This window comes from Cibotium barometz, chromosome 53, assembly GCF_041138505.1.
Source record: "Cibotium barometz isolate CiBa-2024 chromosome 53, ASM4113850v1, whole genome shotgun sequence".
NCBI classification, from domain to species: domain Eukaryota; kingdom Viridiplantae; phylum Streptophyta; class Polypodiopsida; order Cyatheales; family Cibotiaceae; genus Cibotium; species Cibotium barometz.
Window position 1 is genome coordinate 14,826,771 of NC_141098.1, and position 21,090 is coordinate 14,847,860.

Below are 21,090 nucleotides of genomic sequence, written 5' to 3' on the forward strand. Positions count from 1 at the left end.
AAGAAAAAATTGCTTCCAATAAACTAAAGCTTGAAGAACCATTGCTATATACTGAGTCTTTTGGATCCAGTTATTCTTAATTTTAAAACTTTTAAGTTACTGGTAAATCTGTGAGAAATATACAGTTAAGGTAATGTGTGCCCTATCCATTGTTGAGATTTGCTTATTAAACCAGATAATTTTGCCTTTAATTGTTTTGTTGATATCAAAGAACAAACTTTATTCCTCCATGCACCACATTTGAAATGTTGCATATAAGAGTGCCATGTACACTAAGCCTAAGGCTAATTATCCAAGCTCTACACTATTGATTCCCATGCTATCATCCACTTGGCCTTCATTCATTTATTCTCCACATCTGAAATGTTACACATCAGCATGCCATAAACACATTAAACTTAAGGCTAATTATCCAAGCTCTATCACATGCTATATCATAGACTAACCCAACATTGGCTTTCAACAGGGGTTAGTACATTTGAAATGGTGTGAACCATAGTTACGGGAAACAACCCAAAATGGCCATTTTTGAGGGCCGAAATGCGTTTCAAGGTAGGTAGCGTTTCAGTCACCCTGAAACGGCTGCCCGAAACATTTCAACTAACAGGGGAAACCTTTCAACATGACGTTTCCCACACCACCACATGTTTCGGAGATCTTTCCACCCAAATCAACATGAACTAGTAAGAAAATGTCACACTACAATGATTGATATCCATTTTATTCCCCTTTTATTCTTATAAACCACTACATTCATGTCATAATGGGATTACATATGCATACAAACAATCATGAACTTTTCAACCCCCTCACCTCCCTTAGCCCTTTTATTCTTATAAACCACTAAACTAAATTCATGTCATAATGGGATTACATATGCATACAAACAATCATGACCTTTTCAACCCCCTCACCTCCCTTAGCCCTCCTTGCTAACATGGCACTTCCGTTTCCGTTTTAGCTCTCCTCGAAATTTTCATTTCTACCGCATTTCCCTCAACTAGGGTGTGAACTTGTGTGGGGGGTGTGCCAATTGTAGAATAAATAATGTGGTAAGAAATGGTGTGAACTTGTAGTGCTTGTGTGGGTGATGAAACAAGAAGGATGTGATCATTGTAACATAAATAACATGGTAAGCGTAATTGATATCGTATGGAGCCCATGTGAGGTCGACACGACGTATATGACTCACATGTAGGCTTCCACATATAAAGGTTTCAACATGACTCCACTTGTTTGAGTATTCACCCTTTCCTTGTAATGGATTTAGGGTCTAGGGCTCCCAATACAAAGAAGACAATAAGTAGTGCAATAGTTTACCTTAATGTGGGGCTACTATCTAATAAGAGAGCTGGTGCCACCTTTTACATCTTTTTATGCAATGGTCGCTTTTACATGTGATCTCTATGGAAGCTAAGAACCAAAGGTTGAGCACTCCATTGGAGTGTTTGATTGAATCAAAATAATAATGTTTTGGGACTCAAAACTTTGCTAGATATGTATTCGGCAGGTACGGATACATTGATTTTGAATAGAAAAACAATGCATACATGTGGATACCATGGAGAAGCAGCATTGGAAATGTAGCAAATTTATTCCAAAATGAAGGTGCGCATGCCAAGAAGAAAAGCAAAGTCGCATGTTCAACTTGGACAAAGCAATCATAATCAATCAGTCTTGAAGCTTTTATCAGGGATGGCAAAGTTGCTTTTTGTGTATGGATCTCTATAATCCCTTCTGACTATGTGGGATAAAATGCACGTGACAAAAATGTTTGTTCAAACATAAGGAGCAAAGACAATGACCAAATTATGGCCTCCAAATCCAAAAGAGTTAGAAATCCCTGCAAAAGTTATACAAATTTACATAAATAGATCACAATGCCGAAATTTCTGTGTTACCAAAAGCACATGAAGTAATGATAGCACTAGAGCGTTTATTTTATTTTGATAAGAAAATTTGGTGTAGTCTTCAGTGCGCTCGTGCTATCATACTGAGCTGCCCAGTAGAGGGTGGGAGTACAAACCCCAACACATTACATATATATCTCAGAAGACCAGAATTTCAGGAAAACTTACCGACATTGACCTCGTGTTGCTTTTTCACATTGGGGACAGTATCGAATGTTACTAATATATTCCTATTGCATGGAAGCACATGCAAAAAATAAAAGAATCACATTTCATACTTACAAATTGATTAATTGTGGTGTGTATCCACCCGGTTGTGATAGCCTTGATTGTTGCAATAGCTTCGATTCCACCTGCCGCTCCCAAGCAATGCCCAATCATTGACTGCATTCAACATTTCAGGCTATCACGAAATTAAATTTCTTAGGGCCAAATCATTATTTAATGGATGAATTCTACAAGGAATGGCCCAACCATTGCAGCATGAGTCAAGCACATGTGCAATCTACAAGAAAACGTCTTCAATCCTCTCTTTAAAAGAAGAGTTAATCATGTTTTCCGAAGAAGAGAGTGCCTGATGCAAGTATACATAGATGATGAGGCTCCTGGTAGGGCCAAGACCTTGCATTGATGGTGGACCTTCCAAAGCATACTAGCCAGTTTTGGAGACTTGCAGTGAAGACCTGCAGTTTTGGTGGGGAAGAACCGACACATCAGGTCATACACCCATTTGTAACCAAACCATATGTCATGGATGCCTGACCATTGAGAGGAAGAACGGGAGACATTTCAGGGAACATGATTGGCTCCAACTCCAGTATCCATGGATAAGCTCCTACTCCAGTGGAACAAACCACGCACTGCTCGGTTCTGAGCACCACATTGTGCACCACTTGTGGGATGCGCTCTATTGCCTGCACAACCCCACCTCCTTTGCCCTGCACTGCTTGCCACCCCCATTGCCCGTCTTCTGCATTCGACCCCCCCCCCTCTTCCCCTTTTTCTTTCAGCTCCCTTTCCCCTTCCTGTCTGCATTTTCTTCCCCTCTTCTGCATTCGCAAAACAACAGGATCCAGCACCGCCCCCCCCCCCCCCCCCCCCCCCCCACTAGGCCCCTTTCTGTTTTTCCTGCAAAAAACCAGAGAAATCCAAGAAAATAAAGAAGATGAAGGAAAGCAAAGAAAGTCGTTTTTTTCCTTTTCAACATCTGTTGCTGTGGGGAGAGCAGCAACATTCAAAAAACATAAAGGACATCCTGCAGTAAATGGAAACTTTGGCCACAGGACAAGAAGGAGACATCAATTCCATGAACTTGCTCGCATGGAAGGGGATGTTCGCTGTTCAAGACATTATGTTGAAACATGAGAATGAGGAGCTAGGCTCCCTCAAAAAGGAGATGAAGGAAATCAAAGTGAATGTGTAAGATCCCTCCCATCATATAAGAAATATTAATTATTTTAGGTGACTTTTAACTATATTTTTGCCATATAATTCCCCCCCCCCCCCCCCCCCCGCCCCCTTGATGTAGTGACATGTCCTGCAAATGTGAATGGTTGGAAATATTCCAGAATTAGTCTAAACATTGGCTGGGCCTTGGTCCTTATGCTCAAGGAGAGGTGAATAGAAGAGGCTAGTAGCCTTGGGACAATAGAATGCAATTTTTAAAAGTGTGTATTGGATTTAGACCTTAGCCAAATTGGATGATTGAATTAATGTATTTATTTGAACGTGGATTTTGGGGCTAATTAATTAGAGCTACAATTAGTTAACTAAGTGAGAGACCTAGTTAGCTAAGTTAGAGATAAGTTAACTAGAGCTAAATTAGTCTCCTGCTGTGTACCTACTGTGGGTGCCTGCTGTACCTGCTGTGGGCACCTTCTGTACCTGCTGGGAACCCTACTGTACCTGCTTAACTGCTGGGAACCCTACTGTACCGGCTGTATCGCTTGTACTACCTACTGTACCTGCTGGAAACCCTATCGTTCGTGCTGTACCAGAGTGTACTCTTGAACTTGCTCATGAGCTTGTGCCTGTTTGTGCACACGTATTTGGAGGATTTGAACCCTAGTCTCTGTGAGAGGATAAGCCAGGCTCAAGTATAAGAGCACATGTTTGTGTGTGGTCACGGAACGACAATTTCGCGTTCATCCCTCTCCAGGAGTATGAGACTTGTGGTCAAGCCACAGTGACTCTTACGACGAGCGCATCGACATTGTACTCCGACACACTTTTGTTTGGGTAACTTGCATTGCATTGGATTATCCGCGTTGTAAGCCCTTGGAACTTTAATGGTGTACTCTGCAGTGCTTGTCTCTTTTGCAGATTATTTTGTGCAATGATATATTAAGTGTGACGTGCATATTGTTCACGAGACGGTGCCCAAGGACGTTCACACCTAGCCGGTGTAGTTTCAATGGTATCAAGGCACGGTTGTTTCCCTCCTTTCAGCGGGGAAATGGTCAATTGGGCACTGGGCGCTCCATGTGGACAGCCATCAAACACTATGGACAGCCATGCACAAAGTGGTCAAGAGGCTAGTTCACATGGCCGGCAGGGAAGTGGTACTCATGCTTCCGACGCTTTGGGCAATAAGCATATGCATGCAGGTTATATTGAGTACAAAGCTGACACATGGCAAGGCCATTGACATTACTGCTTATGTCACACACACACACACACATAATATCTCAGCTTAAGAGGCTGTTTACACACATACACTTACAAACATACAAGGGTTCACACACATGGAGCTCCGATTCCCAACACACGTGTGGGCCTGTACTGCACACCATGCATACACAGGCTTCCTAGTAGTGTGTGTGAAGCAAACAGAGCTGTACAATAGTCAAAAAGCATCCTCAGCACGTTACAAGTTCACACCTTTTCTCCTCTTCCATGTGCCTTTCTATTAATAGACTGTTAGGTTACCCTCCCATAGTCGTTTACTGGTTCTCAATGGAGGTACTGCTGTTCGCAGCCATACACAGAAAAAGCACGCAGTAGTCCCAAAAAGCATAAATTCCCACGCACAACCAAAAGCGCATAGGTTTCACCTTTCTGTAGAACTCGACCAGGCCTCTTTACGATGCAACAAATCAGCCAAAGCCTCCTATACATGAAAAATTCCATGGCCCAAGGTCTTACCCTCGTACACATACATACCAGATTTGTCAAAGAACAAGCAACACACAAATATGACAAAAAGCTCATGCTTTTTCCATAGATACACAATGATTATGAAAACCATCTGAGCATACCTAGCCATAGCGTCTTTTCCGTTCACATCTGACTCTACTCCGTCTTCCTCCCTAAGTGTCCCATACCACCGGGCCTTGCAAGACAAAAAGCAGCCCATAGATTAGACCCAAAAGATCCATGTGACGGATTTCCCCTCTTCCTCCGGAGTGTTCTCGACTTAATTCCAGCAGGTCTGCCTCTGATACCAATGTAAAGCCCCCAGGCTAACAGACCTTGCCATTAAGCACAAACAAAAAGGAATCACACACACTCGCATCTCACCGCCCAACCATAGAGTTGTTCAGGCTCACCCCCGAGCACAGAGGGGTAGTAGCATCCGAGACATAGCTCCACGTGCAAAGTTCCTCTCGTCCCATACCACCACTACACACCCATCGGATGTAAGCACGGAGTGGTCTCAAGGCCTCGAGTCCAGGTCTAAGGAACTCTCCCTCAAATTGACTCATAAAGTCACTTATATAGGTCTCCTATAAACCACGAGCCAAATATAGCACATGTCTGATAAAAGCTACTAACCCCCACTTAAGATGCCTAACCCCTAGGCTAATGATAACCTAACCTAAAGGTCTTAACTTTGATTAGCCTTCGGACAAAGGAGAGAGAGAGAGAGAGAGAGAGAGAGAGGGAGAGGGAGCACAGATGCTTCAAGGAGCTAGACGCTCTTCTCACCAGGGACATACTCCAGCACCATAGAGTGGCTCCACCATGGGAGGTTGATAGTGATGCCTCTCGATCAGTATACCACATTGGTTGGGTTGATTGCATTGAACATGCAAGACTCACATAGTACGTGGGTCCCTTTTTTTTAGAAAGCTACATTTTCCTCTCATGTCGTAGGCATAGAGTAACTCACAGTTCACATGTTACTTTTGGTCTGCCAAACCCTTTGAGTCTTTTGTAGACAAAAATAAAATCTCTCTCTCCCCATCCAAAAAACTCCTACACTTGATCGATTCACATGTGTAAGGGTTTTTAGAGAAAATGATTTGTACGTTTGTGCCATGGATTTTGATGTCGGCCGACTCTTTAAACACTTTCTTAAGGGCATTTACCTCAGCTAGATCTCCAGCAAGTGTGGAAGTGGCATGACAATTGATGTAATTTACCTGTAAAACAAAAATTCCCGATTAAACAATAAACACATACAATGTATAGTTAGTCTGCATGATTAAATAATGAAGTTATAACCTCTTCAGGTGACACTCCAGCATCTTTGAGACTTTGTTCAATGCAACCATCCACCCTGGGGTCAGTCATATGGTGAGCATCACATGTGACACCACCCCCCAGATACTCGGCAATTATGGGAGCCCCTCGCTTCATTGCATGCTCTAGACTCTCCATTACCTTCAACATGAGAACACAATACGTGTGCCTAATGTCTCAATTCAAGGCTCTCCACAGCACAAGGTTGCAACATTTTTTTTTGAAAAAAGAAAGGAAAATAGAAATGAAAGCTTTACTTACCAGCACTCCAGCTCCTTCTCCCATCACGAAGCCTTCACGGTCTTTGTCCCAAGGCCGGGAAGCCGTTTGAGGGCTGTCATTTCTTGAAGACAAAGCTCTGCAAGCAATGAAACAGCAGGGACAATGGCTGCCTCCGTGCCACCTGCAACCATTATATCTGCATCCCCTCTTCTACTATGGTTAGCTGCAGCATAGAAGCAGTAGTTTGCTGTGGCACACGCTGTCGAAATAGACTAGTTCGGACCCATTAATCTGAGCTCAATTGCCAATAGAGCTGATGCCATGTTTGTGATGGAGTAAGGGATGAAAAAAGGAGTAATTCTCTTGTATCCTTTCTCTACCAGTGATTTCACACCATCTGAGAAAACCGATAGGCCGCCTACTAAGACGCCCACACGTTGTTTGTTAACCTACAACCACAACACCACATGTTAATAAATTATCTGGAACTCTGGATGTTGCGTGCCAATCCTTGGTGGTATTGTAGAGCTAATCATAGCAAGGCTCTATGTCATTACTTATGGAAATTTTTGTCCAAACTCATAATCATTTCGAGCTAAAACGCTAAGCAGCACAACTGCAGCTTATCACCTTGTCAAGATTCTTGCCTCTCAGCTCAGCATGCTCGAGAGCCCGTTTTCCACTGACCAAGCAATATCTCAAGCAGTCATCCAGCCGGCGATCATTCTTCCCATCAATGTACCCTTTAGCAGAGAAATCTTTGATTTGGGCAGCAAACTTGGTGGAAGCATCGAAGCGGTCAATGTAACCCACACCACTCTGCCCTTCGAGAAGTTTATCATAAAATATGTCAATACTGTAATCACCACTCTCTTCTTCATGTCCAGAACTCTTTTTGGTGTGGAAACTGTGGGAGAGGCCATGGCCCTTATACCTCTAGTTGTCGCTTTGGGACCTGCAAAAACAAGGAAAAAGCATATAATTTTCAGCAACCCACATGCAACAATGTCTTAAGCCTTGCAAGAAGAATCTCAACTACCTAGATCTTGCATATAACTCTATGTAATTGGTTGGATCGACCAATCTAATCCAGTAGTCCCACAAAGACTCTCTAGAGAGTGACATGCATTTGTTGTCGGACTTACCCAAGGTTGTATCATGGACTACCCCAAAATTCATTATGAACTAACCCAACAGCGATTTAACCCTCAAAGTAATCAAGTGTTGGAAGTTTGCATAATAAATTCAATCAAAGAGCTGCTTTTTATGCAAGTACGTGCCTTCTTCATAGTTACTGGGGAATGTTGTCCCCCCTCTAGAGAACGGGGGAACGCCGTTCCCGAGTCCTGGACATTCCGAAACATGGGGAACGTTCCCACACAAGGAACAGCCACGGAAACGCTCTCCCTAGTAACAAGACGAAAAACTCTTTTAAAATGGGCAAAATGTTTATAAAAAAGCATTTTTCCTCCCATTCAACTATGCATACATAACATGAATTTTCAAAGTTTTAGCCTATCCTACTTAAAATTCATCATTTAAAATGACATTTTTCAGAATTTCATTACTTTTGTTTGCTGACGTGGCATTCCCTTGTTCCCTGTTCCGAGGGTTCAAAACGTTCCCATTCCCAAGGGCCAAAACGTTCCCTCGTTTTGTAACTATGGGACCCTTCTTTTCTTCATTCTTCTCTTTGTCCATGTAAGTGCTTTCTTATTGTAAGTCTTAACAAACGCTATGAACAAATTCCTTATGCCATGCCTTTCTAGTACATTTTCTCTCACTACCCAAAACTGATTCTAGTTTTTTCAAGTGCATTGAATACATGGCTGCCAAAATCGATAGTACATTATTTTGCATGTAAATTTGAAGAAGCGAGGAGGAAAATTAGAAAGGATTGGATGCATACCAATTTTCATCTTTGGCAAGGGCGCGGAAGCTCGGCCGGGAGGGCTGCAGGCGTTGAGGCCATCGAAGCTGACAAAGGAGCTTGCGAGGGCGTGGGACGCTATCATGACCTCTTCGAGACAGTAGAGAGAGAAAGGGGAGTGTAGATGAGCCAAACGGGCGGGCACAAGATAGTGAAAGATGGTGCGTGAAGGGCTTGTAAGCCTTGAAACGGCAGTCCCAAGACCATGGCTTTGTTTGCTAAGCCCTCCCCAACACTTTCTCTCTGTCTCTCTCTCTTGTATGCATGCGCACCTAAGGCCCATTACACATACCCCACCGCCCATGTATGGGCGGAGCACCATGAATTATGGGCGGTGGATACCCCACCACATCAGCATGGGCAGGCAGGGGTATGGCGATGTGTAACAGGCCTAAGTGCACATATATGTACATGTGTGCACATGCTTGCATGAATACTCATTCATGCACACACAAGATTTTGTTCCAAGTTATGTCCTTGTGCAAGGGGTGCAGTAATGCCATGCCATTTATGAAGTAAAATTATGAGTACTTCATTGCAAGCATGTGCATGTGCATGTTTGAATCCCATCCTCTTAATTCCATGCGTTCCCTTTCTTATCAAAGGTGCATGCTTATGCATGTATGCATGTCTTTACATATGTAAGGGACTTTTTTACATGCTCCACTATAACTCCTTGACTATTTCCTTTCATAACACTGATTCATGTTTATCCTACATGCTTTTTAAGTGAAAGTACAGAATGCAATTGTGTCAGACTATCTGATTGTTCCTTGCTTGTATGGTACAAGGTTGATAAGTGGAAAGGTGCCAATAACTTGCCACTTTTAGCACCAACTTAATGTCACAAAAAAGGAATCTTTTTGAACTTTTAACAACTGCATTTTGTTGTGATTTACTAAAATTTGACGGTCTACTAGTGTTTCACATAACTTTTTCCCAATCTTTTGGGTCCGTAATTTATTTAAAACTTCACAAATTGTTTAATAAAAAATTATGTGTCATAGTAATAATTCCAATCAAAATAACGCTTTGAAAACTCCCAAAAATCATGTTCATCGAAGCAAAAGATGAAAGAATAATATCCATATATTGACCCCTCTACCATACCAAAACTTAGAATGACCTAGAAAGAGTTATATTAGCTCACAGGTGAGGGCTACAAATGTTAGATTTTAATTATATTTTATACTAAAGTGAAAATATGATAACTTTAACTTGGTAATGATGGCAAACCATAGCAATGGCTACAAATGTTAGATTTTAATTATATTTTATACTAAAGTGAAAATATGATAACTTTAACTTGGTAATGATGGCAAACCATAGCAATGGCTCCTAGCACAAGACATATTTTTTAAACCTATAGCTTCACCCCTACATTCATTTTTCTACTAAAGTGAAAATATGATAACTTTAACTTGGTAATGATGGCAAACCATAGCAATGGCTACAAATGTTAGATTTTAATTATATTTTATACTAAAGTGAAAATATGATAACTTTAACTTGGTAATGATGGCAAACCATAGCAATGGCTCCTAGCACAAGACATATTTTTTAAACCTATAGCTTCACCCCTACATTCATTTTTCTAAGCCACTCTCCATTTTGTTTATTCCAAGAAGCACTAATTAAAGTGTGAATGAGTGATATCCCCTCTTTTAGCAATTGAACATGCACATCATGTGTGTGTGTATGTGTGCTACATGTGTGTCTGTGTGCACGCACACGTGCACGCGTGTGCGGCATTGTGTATTGTGTGTGACCTTCCTTTGCAAACCTACTTTTTGTATGCCACCTTTAAGTTCCCTTAGGTAAATAGAAACGCTTCCCTTACCAAAGACCTCAAAGGCTTATTATGGAAGATAGGTAGCCTCCCTTATGCTCAATCTTAGATGAAAATATAATTCTTATAAAAAAACCCATTAGAAGGAGAAGTAAACTATGAGGAGGTAGTTCTTGGTGAGTCTTACTTCTTCAAGCATAAAGTTTGTGCTTTTGACCTCATTACCAAAGAAAGAGGCATGCTTGGCTCAAGATCATGATCATAGACATCCAAGGAAGAAATCTCACGTAACATGTGATAGAGGATTCCAAACCACAAGAGATCAAACCTCACCTTAAATCATTGTTGAAGTCTGTCTCTCCACCAAGACCCTAGTAGACATACCATGAGCAGAGCCAAGCACGTGTAAACATAAGTCCATGTATATAAGATTAATGAGAAAAGACATAATCCAATTATCATAATTTGAGTTTGAGTCTCTTGAGCTTTTATGGTAGTAGCTTATATGCTTGCCCCTTCTCTCTTGTTGAATGCATGCTTGTGGATTGTGGTGTATGCTTTAAGTGATGCTTGCTTGCTTCTCTCCCTCTCCCTTGAAAAGATGCAGGGGGGAAGAGAGCTTGAGCTCTTGCAAGCACACACACACTCACAAAACCCTAATAGAGAACACACAAGGTGAGAGGCTGAAAATCTTCTTCTTCACTCAACACTCAACACACCATATACAAAGATAAGAGTACACATAATATGAAAGGTACTCAACCAATACATACAAGGGTTCTCTATAGTGTGAACCCAACTAAATGAGCTGGCGCTATAACTATGCCAGTCTCTAGAATGGCTGTCACATAGCCTGTCATCCCACTGGCCGCATATCACTCAAGATCTCACCAACCATGCCAGTGCTGTAAGTGTGGGGCCTATCCCCCAGTCAGTGTCCACCGCCTCACTAGATGAGCTCGATATCTCAACACTCCCCCTCGAGCTCAACTCCATCTCATGTACACCAAGCGAAGGCTTCTCTGTACTCAATGCTTTGGTGAAGATGTCAGCTACCTGATGCTGTGTGCTGACATAAACAAGGTCAAGTCTCCTGCTGCCAAGACCTTCTCTCTGACAAAATGGTAGTGGACCTCTATATGCTTCGTACGAGCATGAAAAATTGGGTTCCTGGCCAACTGTATACTGCTAATGTTGTCACAGAAAATGACAACTTGTCTATCCACTGATAGACCCAAATCTATAAGTAGCTTTCTCAACTAAGCTACCTCACATGCTGCCATAGCAGCTCCTCTGTACTCGGCTTCTGTACTGGATAGAGAAACCGTAGGCTGCTTCTTGCTGCTCCAAGTCACAGCAGCACTCCCCAAAGAAAACATGAATCAGATCTCCTATCTGAGATACTACCAGCCCAATCAGCATCTGTGTACCCATGTACACATATCTCTGTCCCAGTCTCATAGAATAGTCCACAATGCAAAGTAGACCTCACATACCTCAGTATGCATCTCAATGCATCCATATGCGATTTCCGTGGAACCTGCATAAACTGACTCACCAACCCAACAGCATAGCTCAAATCTGGTCTGGTGATCGTCATATAGATCAAGCTTCCTACTATGCGCCTATACATAGTAGGGTCCTCCAAAATCTCTCCTGAATCTGCACTCAACTTGTCATTCTGATCCAATGGCACTGAGATAGGCTTACAGCCTGTCATACCATACTTGGACAACATGTCCAAGCCATACTGTCTCTGCAGTAATCCAAAACCATGTGGTGACCTAATCACCTCAATGCCCAAGAAATATTTGAGCTCCCCCAGATCCTTCATCTCAAACTTCTGTCTAAGCAAAATCTTTACATCAAAGATCTTTGCATCATGGTCCCCCGTAATGATCAAGTCATCTACATAGATGACAACAAGCACAACCCCTCTATCACCGTGTCTCACATACAGCGAGAAATCTGCATTGGCTACATGAAAGCCAATAGTGACAAGATATTCTGAAATCTTGTCAGACTATTGGCTACATGAAAGCCAATAGTGACAAGATATTCTGAAATCTTGTCAGACCATGCTCTTGGTGCTTGTTTTAAGCCATACAAGGCTTTCTTTAACCTGCAAACATGCTCGGGGTGACTCACATCCTCATAACCAGGTGGCTGCAACATATACACCTCTTCTTGCAAATCCCCATGCAAGAATGCATTCTTTACATCCATCTGATGTAAAGACCATTGCTTTGACGCAGCCACTGCTATCACAACTCTCACTGTTGCCATCTTGGCAACTGGGTTGAAAGTTTCCTCATAATCAATGCCATATGTCTGCGCATATCCTTTGGCTACCAACCTAGCCTTATACCTGTTTATGCTTCCATCACTGTTATGTTTTACTTTGTACACCCACTTGCATCCAATGGCTTTCTTGCCTTCAGGCAATTGCACTAAATCCCAAGTCTCATTTCCATATAGTGCATCCATCTCCTCATCCATAGCTTTCTCCCAACACACATTTCCAACAGCCTCATCAATGCATGTGGGCTCTACAACCTGCACAACCTTTGCCATATATGCATAGTGATGTGCCACATAACCATCATAGGTAAACCTCTGCACAGGATTCTTCACTCTTCCAGATCTTCGCAGTTTTGCATTCATGGCTTCCATAGCCTTTTTTACACCATGTGTTCTCATAGCTAGGATCCCAAGCTCCTCTCATCAAGGCTCATCTCTGAGCCACTAGACTCTCCATCAACGTGAGAATGCCCTGCAGAAATGTCAGGCATACCAAGGGACTCAACCACTTTCTCTTTTCCTTTATGTGATGTACTAATCACATTTGCAGGACTGGTATTATGATACAGCGTGCCACTCCATGGTCTATCAACAGACCCACTAGAAGAGGACTCTCCTGGTCCACTCAAAGAAGACTGTGATTGCTGACTTGCATTCTGTGCAACCACACTTACACTCACATCATCCCCACCAACTTCTTTTTCAGCAACATACCAGCTGCTCATCTCATCAAAAACATCTCTGCTTACCCTTAACTCACGTGTAGCAGGGTTATAACACTTGTATCCCTTTTGCTCAAGGGAATATCCAATAAAGACACATTTTTTAGCTTTTGGATCCAGCTTAGTTCTCAGCTCATCTGGCACATGCACATATGCAATGCATCCAAAGACTTTCAGATGAGACAAATCAGGTTTTCTGCCAGTAAACCTCTCCTCTAGAGTTACATCATGTATGGCTACAGTTGGAGTCCTGTTCATGATGTAAACTGCTGTAGAAACAGCCTCGGCCCAATAGCTATGCGGCATATTCTTCTCTTCCATCAATGCTCGCGCAATCTCAGCAATGTGCCTGTTTTTCCGCTCAGCAACTCCATTTTGCTGCGGAGTGTATCTGCATGTAAACTATCTCCGAATACCATTCTTCTTCAAAAATTCAGAGAACTCATTGGAGAAGTACTCTCCCCCTCCATCTGACCTTAGGCACTTTACACATTTCCCTGTTTGCTTTTCAACCATAACTCTGAAATTCTGAAAGTGAGTGAACACCTCATCACTCTTCTCCTTCATGAAGTATACCCACACTTTCCTTGTGTGGTCATCAATAAATGTCACATAGTACCTGCAGCCTCCCATAGAAATGGTTTTCGTAGGACCCCATACATCTGAATGCACAACATCTAGTGCATTTCTGCTCGCATATCTGTTATGTGGAAATACATGCTTTGTTTGCTTTCCAAATTGGCATGCTTCACATATTCTCTACATACCTTCCACTTTAAATTTTGGCAGCCCTGTCACAATTCCTTTAGTCTGCATAGACTTCATTCTCTGCACATTCACATGTCCAATTCTTTTATGCCAAATGTCTATGTCTGCAACAATTCCTAAACCATTTGCAAACATCGCAGCACTCACTTCAGGCATGTTTACATTCAACGTAAACATTCTACCCACTCTATTGCCTTTTGCAACCAACCTGTACTTGTCTTTAAAGTCTTCAACATAACAACCATCAAGGTTAAACCGAACCTGCAGACCCTGCTCAATCATCTAGCCAAGTGAAACCAAATTCTTTGTTATGTTCGGTACATGAAGTACATCTGCAAGGTACTTCACTTTGCCATCCTGCATAAACAATGGCACATCTCCAACATGGGCAATTGGATGAGCAGTGTCATCCCCTGTTTCCACAAAACCTGGTCTTTCCAGGTTTTTCATCTCCTTGAACCACTCCCCATGACTTGTCATGTGGTTCGAAGCACCTGAGTCAACATACCATACATCATCTTTATGTGCTGCTTCTAGATTTTCAGACATGGCATTCATGACATGCTGCATAACAAACAACCTTTCATTATCCTCATTGTTTCTGCTTGAGGATGCATAGTTGTTTTGCTGCAATTTCCCATTTTGCATGTTAGCTTGCTTCTTATAACATTTTGCCTGCACATGTCCAGGCTTACCACAATAAAAGCATCCACGTGCATCATTATACTGTCTTTGCCAATTTCCACGACCTCTTTGACTCCCCCTGCCTCTGAATTGGCCTCTTCCACCTGCGTGTTGTTGTTGTGAATTTTGGGACTGTTGCTGTTGCTGCTGCTGGTGCCATAATTCTGATTACCTATTCGGCCACCTCCTTGACCACCTCCACGGCCTCCTCTACCTCTTCCTCTTCCTGAGCTTGTGTAGAAGGCCTATTGCTCCGAACTATTTTTGTTTTGTGAAGACTGTTGGTCTTCACCCAAGCTCTTCTCTTCTATAATCAGCATAGACACCAAATCTGTAAAATTGGGAATGTTTTCCCGAGTCTGAATAGACGTCTTGAATGCCTTGTATTGTGGCCCGAGACCACGTAGACAGACTTCCACCTTATCATCATCATCTACTGACACACCAAAGATGCAAGGGATTCCACAATACCCTTTATCTTCAACGCATAGTCATTCACAGACATGCTCTTTTTCTCCACAGTATGAAGTTCATTCTTCAACTGTATCTTACGTGCCTTGGTATTTGTTTCATAGAGCTTTACCAAGGTGTCCCATGCCTCCTTGGGGGACTTGGCATCCTGAGTGTGCCCAATCATGGTGTCCTGTATACTGATAGAGAGCCAATACATAACCTTTCTGGCTCCTTGGTTCCAATCCTTGAACTCTTTCACATCTGCAGACAGCAGTCGGATTGATATCCAGTATCTCCAGTGCCTCTTCATGTTCACCTTCTATGTAGTCCCAATAGCCCTTTCCCATCAGGAAATTCGTCAACCTGAACCTCCAAGCATGGAAGTTGTTCTTATCAAGCTTCTCAGCAACAATCTGGGTTATGCCATCATTTAACATCTTGCCAGATACACAAATTTACCAGAAAGAGCACTCTGGTTTTTCCTGCACAAACTGTTGAATTTTTTGCAACGGTACTCTAGTAGACTCAAATGTCACAACCAGTGACCTCAATGTGCATACATACACCCAATGGCAACTATTGACCTCTTTGCAGCACCCACAGTGTCCTGCAGTTCTTAAAACAGAGTTCTGCAGAGAATCGATGACTTACCCGCAGTGCTCGAAATCGCCTGCTTTCTAAAAAATTGAGGTCTTGACGCGCTCGAAACGTGTTTTCGGCCAAGAAAATTTCGTCCGATAGGATAGTATAGTTTCCCTATAGCTTTACTCTCGCGAAGAAAGCTCCTCAATCAGAGATCGTTTGCCGGTGCCTCCCGTAGAGCTCCCGACAAGGGTGTAGTCACCAACACAAATAGGGAAGAGTAGTTGAAGCTCTTACCCTCGTACCGCTTGTAGGGGGGAAGAGAGCTTGAGCTCTTGCAACACACACACTCACAAAACCCTAATAGAGAACACACAAGGTGAGAGGCTGAAAATCTTCTTCTTCACTCAACACTCAACACACCATATACAAAGATAAGAGTACACATAATATGAAAGGTACTCAACCAATACATACAAGGGTTCTCTATAGTGTGAACCCAACTAAATGAGCTGGCGCTATAACTATGCCAGTCTCTAGAATGGCTGTCACGCAGCCTGTCATCCCACTGGCCGCATATCACTCAAGATCTCACCAACCATGCTAGTGGCGTAAGTGTGAAGCCTATCCCCCAGGCGGGTCATCAGTGTCCACCGCCTCACTAGATGAGCTTGATATCTCAACACTCCCCCTCGAGCTCAACTCCATCTCATGTACACCAAGCAAAGGCTTCTCTGTACCCAATGCTTTGGTGAAGATGTCAGCTACCTGATCCTGTGTGTGCTGACATAAACAAGGTCAAGTCTCCTGCCAAGACCTTCTCTCTCTGACAAAATGGTAGTGGACCTCTATATGCTTCGTACGAGCATGAAAAATTGGGTTCCTGGCCAACTGTATACTGCTAATGTTGTCACAGAAAATGACAACTTGTCTATCCACTGATAGACCCAAATCTGTAAGTAGCTTTCTCAACTAAGCTACCTCACATGCTGCCATAGCAGCTCCTTTGTACTCGGCTTTTGTACTGGATAGAGAAACCGTAGGCTGCTTCTTGCTGCTCCAAGTCACAGCAGCACTCCCCAAAGAAAACATGAATCAGATCTCCTATCTGAGATACTACCAGCCCAATCAGCATCTGTGTACCCATGTACACATATCTCTGTCCCAGTCTCATAGAATAGTCCACAATGCAAAGTAGACCTCACATACCTCAGTATGCATCTCAATGCATCCATATGCGATTTCTGTGGAACCTGCATAAACTGACTCACCAACCCAACAGCATAGCTCAAATCTGGTCTGGTGATCGTCATATAGATCAAGCTTCCTACTATGCGCCTATACATAGTAGGGTCCTCCAAAATCTCTCCTGAATCTGCACTCAACTTGTCATTCTGATCCAATGGCACTGAGATAGGCTTACAGCCTGTCATACCATACTTGGACAACATGTCCAAGCCATACTGTCTCTTCAGTAATCCAAAACCATGTGGTGACCTAATCACCTCAATGCCCAAGAAATATTTGAGCTCCCCCAGATCCTTCATCTCAAACTTCTGTCTAAGCAAAATCTTTACATCAAAGATCTTTGCATCATGGTCCCCCGTAATGATCAAGTCATCTACATAGATGACAACAAGCACAACCCCTCTATCACCGTGTCTCACATACAGCGAGAAATCTGCATTGGCTACATGAAAGCCAATAGTGACAAGATATTCTGAAATCTTGTCAGACCATGCTCTTGGTGCTTGTTTTAAGCCATACAAGGCTTTCTTTAACCTGCAAACATGCTCGGGGTGACTCACATCCTCATAACCAGGTGGCTGCAACATATACACCTCTTCTTGTTGCAAATCCCCATGCAAGAATGCATTCTTTACATCCATCTGATGTAAAGACCATTGCTTTGACGCAGCCACTACTATCACAACTCTCACTGTTGCCATCTTGGCAACTGGGTTGAAAGTTTCCTCATAATCAATGCCATATGTCTGTGCATATCCTTTGGCTACCAACCTAGCCTTATACCTGTTTATGCTTCCATCACTGTTATGTTTTACTTTGTACACCCACTTGCATCCAATGGCTTTCTTGCCTTCAGGCAATTGCACTAAATCCCAAGTCTCATTTCCATATACAAAAAGTTATGTATGTAACCTAAAAGCATGACATAGGTCACTGTCATGGAAGACCTAAATACCATAACATGGGTAGTATGACCTCCAGGGTCAACTAGAAAGGATGACGGCCTCCTGTCCGATGATGAAGCTAAGCAATCTCTTACGTGGATCAAAGGGAAAGTGTACGAGACCACTGTCAATGACGAAAGTAGCCGAATATCCCCCAATTTCAAAAGAAAAGTGCAAGAAGCCCATGTATGATCTTTCAAGCAATGAATTTAGCATGTTTAGAGGGAGATGGAAGATGGATCGAGAAGCTCCTACTAACACTGGGAGGCTAATACCTTGGTGCATGACTTAAAGAATCACCTACTCATAACTCGAAGCCCTCTAACACTTGCCAGAGCCCATGGAGAGGCCAACTGAAGACCAAGCCTCCACTCAAACTCCTAAAAAGCCACATCGGGCAACTAGGAGGCTTAAAAATAATGGGGGTCTAGAGATGCCTTATTGGCAACAATCTAGGATATGGAAAGGGCCAGTTTAAAGTATAATTCTAGTATGTGGCTAAAATAAATATGATCTTTCTTCCCAACATCTTGGCAAACTAATCCCTCCTAGTTTTAAGGACAAGGCCACCGGCATATTACAAAATAAAAGGGAGTTAGCCCTCAATATGTTGGCCGAGTAGTAAATCGAGGTGAACCGACTTGTAGAGGTGAGCTGGGACACGAATGCCTTTCATGCAGGATAACTTAGAAAGAAATAAGTTCTAATAAAAAAAGTTGTAGCAAGAACTTGAGAAAGAGAGAGAGAGATCAAGAGCCAGTAAACCCACACTCTATAGAGTTGCTAATGTAGAAAAGGAGAAGCTTATCTTGGATGTGGTTGTAAATTTGTCTACCTTGGTGCTACAACATCACAACCTAGCCCAATATCTCCATCTCGCTCTTCAGGCAATATTACTCATGTTTATCTACTATCAAGAATATGCCATGGACTATATAACCTCTCACTCTCCACTTGTTTACATAACTATACCACAAAGTGCTAATAGAATACATGTCTCTTTGTAAACATGCTTATTTTCAAAGGGGACACTTGCCTCAAGCAACTAGCAGACATTTACTTCAAAAAGGTGTATCCAATTATTACAAACTACCAAGATTGGTGCTCGTTACTTAAAATCCATGTGCAGAGGCCGATGCACAGTGTCGAATGCCAGACAATTTGTTGAATTTGCTGCCTCTCGAGCAATGATATAATGGACCATGCAAAACAATGGGTTCATGGAGAAGGCCTCGCACTCATGTGGAAAGCTATGCAAGCTAGTCCATTCTGCTACCTACAACCCGATCGAGATTGTAGTTCTGTATCCTCAAATTGCAGCCCAAATCTAAGAGCAAAAGGTAGCAAATGCCTTCTTCCTTACCACCACACATGTAGTTATCCCACATTTAATTGAATGGAAGGTGATGAAGCCTTGGATTTCATTGATGATTTAGACAAGAAAGACTACTTTGGTAAGTACATAAGTCAAGAGGACCAGTCCCCAGGGGCTCAGGCAAAGATGTAATGGATGTAGACAGACATTGAAAAAAGGGACATGGAGCCTCCCTCAAAACATACAAAGGATACCAAGACATCCTAAAGACTGATAAGGAACAAGGGGAGGGACCCTAGGATGATGAGTTTCTCGACCTCAACAACGAACCCTTTGATGAGCCACCACAACCAAGAAGCCCAGAAATCACTACTAGAAGAGGGTGAGTTCCTACCAACTCCAATCAACAAACCACGCTTGAATGGGCACAAGACCCCACCACACCTGAATGGGCATAGGAACCCCCCCCCATGATTATTCAACCCCCTTAATCTCATCTTTGAAGCAAAAGAAATGATGCCATACCATATCCACGAGACCTCTCGCACCTCCCAACTAGTTATCCATGATTATGATGATAACATTTACAAGCTAGCAAAGACCCTTCCTTGGAGAGAATTAATCCATATTATACATAGACTTGAGGTCATGATGCGGCTATACTTGAAGAGACCTTTTCAAGGAATGGGTCCAGAAGACCCCAATAGAAGAAAAAAGCGGATACAAGTGGTTGGCCAATGAATAGATCGTTCAGATGAAGAATCATACGAGATGGCGGCTCCACTATGTCACGTAGGCTGTAACGCCTGTGAGACCGACGGCAGCAGACCGGATGGCTATGTCCGGGGTTCAGTGGGAGAGGACGTCCATGCGGAGTCATGGGCAGCCAGGCTAGTGTGGACGGCAGGCCACACACTATATAGCCTGGGGGATGAGGGGCAATCCTCATTCTTTCTCTATGGGGCTGGGTGGTGAGCCAGAGGCCGTCCCCTCCTGTGGTAACGCCCGTAGCGGCGTTACGGATATCTAACACTGGTATCAGAGCCTCGGTTCGATGGGGTCGTCAGGGTCCGCGTGTGACCGGGGGACCGGAGCCCACTCAATGGTTTTCAACCATTCATCTTCTCATCCTTATCTCCAATGGAGTGTGTGGAGGGAGGCGGCCAAGACAGAATTGGAAGGGAAGAACTCTCTCTCTCTCTCTCTCTCTCTCTCTCTCTCTCTCTCTCTCTCTCTCTCTCTCTCTCTCTCTCTCTCTCTCTCTCTCCCCCCGTCACACACAGCAAGCAAAACGCAGGTAAGCTATTTCGTTTTTTTCCTTTCAAAATTGAAGCTTGTCTGCAAATCAAATGTCGTTTGTTAGAGAGAGAGGTCGCCTATCTCTCTACTGTGTGTGGGGGTGGGGGGGCGAAGACCAGCCCAGGCCCGTTGTTGCTAATACTGACCAGCGTGGGGGGGCGAAGACCAGCCCCACGGCGAAGCTTGTGTCCGAAGCATTTTTTTTTTCGTTCGGTGTGGAGCACGCACAACCTACGGCTGCAACGCCGGCTGCAGCATTACGTGCCGGCGATGGCGCTGGTGTTGCTGGGCGGCGGGCGGGCGGAGTTGAAGGCCATGTTGAGGCCCGGCAGTTGTGGATCAACCCAGGCGGCCAGCCCAGCCCAGGCGGCCAGCCCAGCGGGCGGCCCAGAGGACGGCCAGGCGGGCGGCCAGCCCTTAGGCGCCATCGCATATGGGCCTGCCCACAGCGCACAGTTG

General features: G+C 43.4%; 1 pseudogene across 1 annotated transcript; it reads right to left on the reverse strand.

The window, feature by feature from the left end:
* Positions 1-1,664: 1,664 nt before the first annotated feature.
* On the reverse strand, positions 1,665-7,586 carry LOC147608335 (3-oxoacyl-[acyl-carrier-protein] synthase I, chloroplastic-like; annotated as a pseudogene). Its single transcript, XR_015264463.1, has 7 exons — positions 7,227-7,586; positions 6,636-7,045; positions 6,357-6,515; positions 6,221-6,274; positions 5,168-5,241; positions 4,964-5,019; positions 1,665-2,294 (listed from the first exon to the last, which is right to left on the reverse strand). The product of XR_015264463.1 is annotated as a 3-oxoacyl-[acyl-carrier-protein] synthase I, chloroplastic-like (transcript).
* Positions 7,587-21,090: the final 13,504 nt, after the last annotated feature.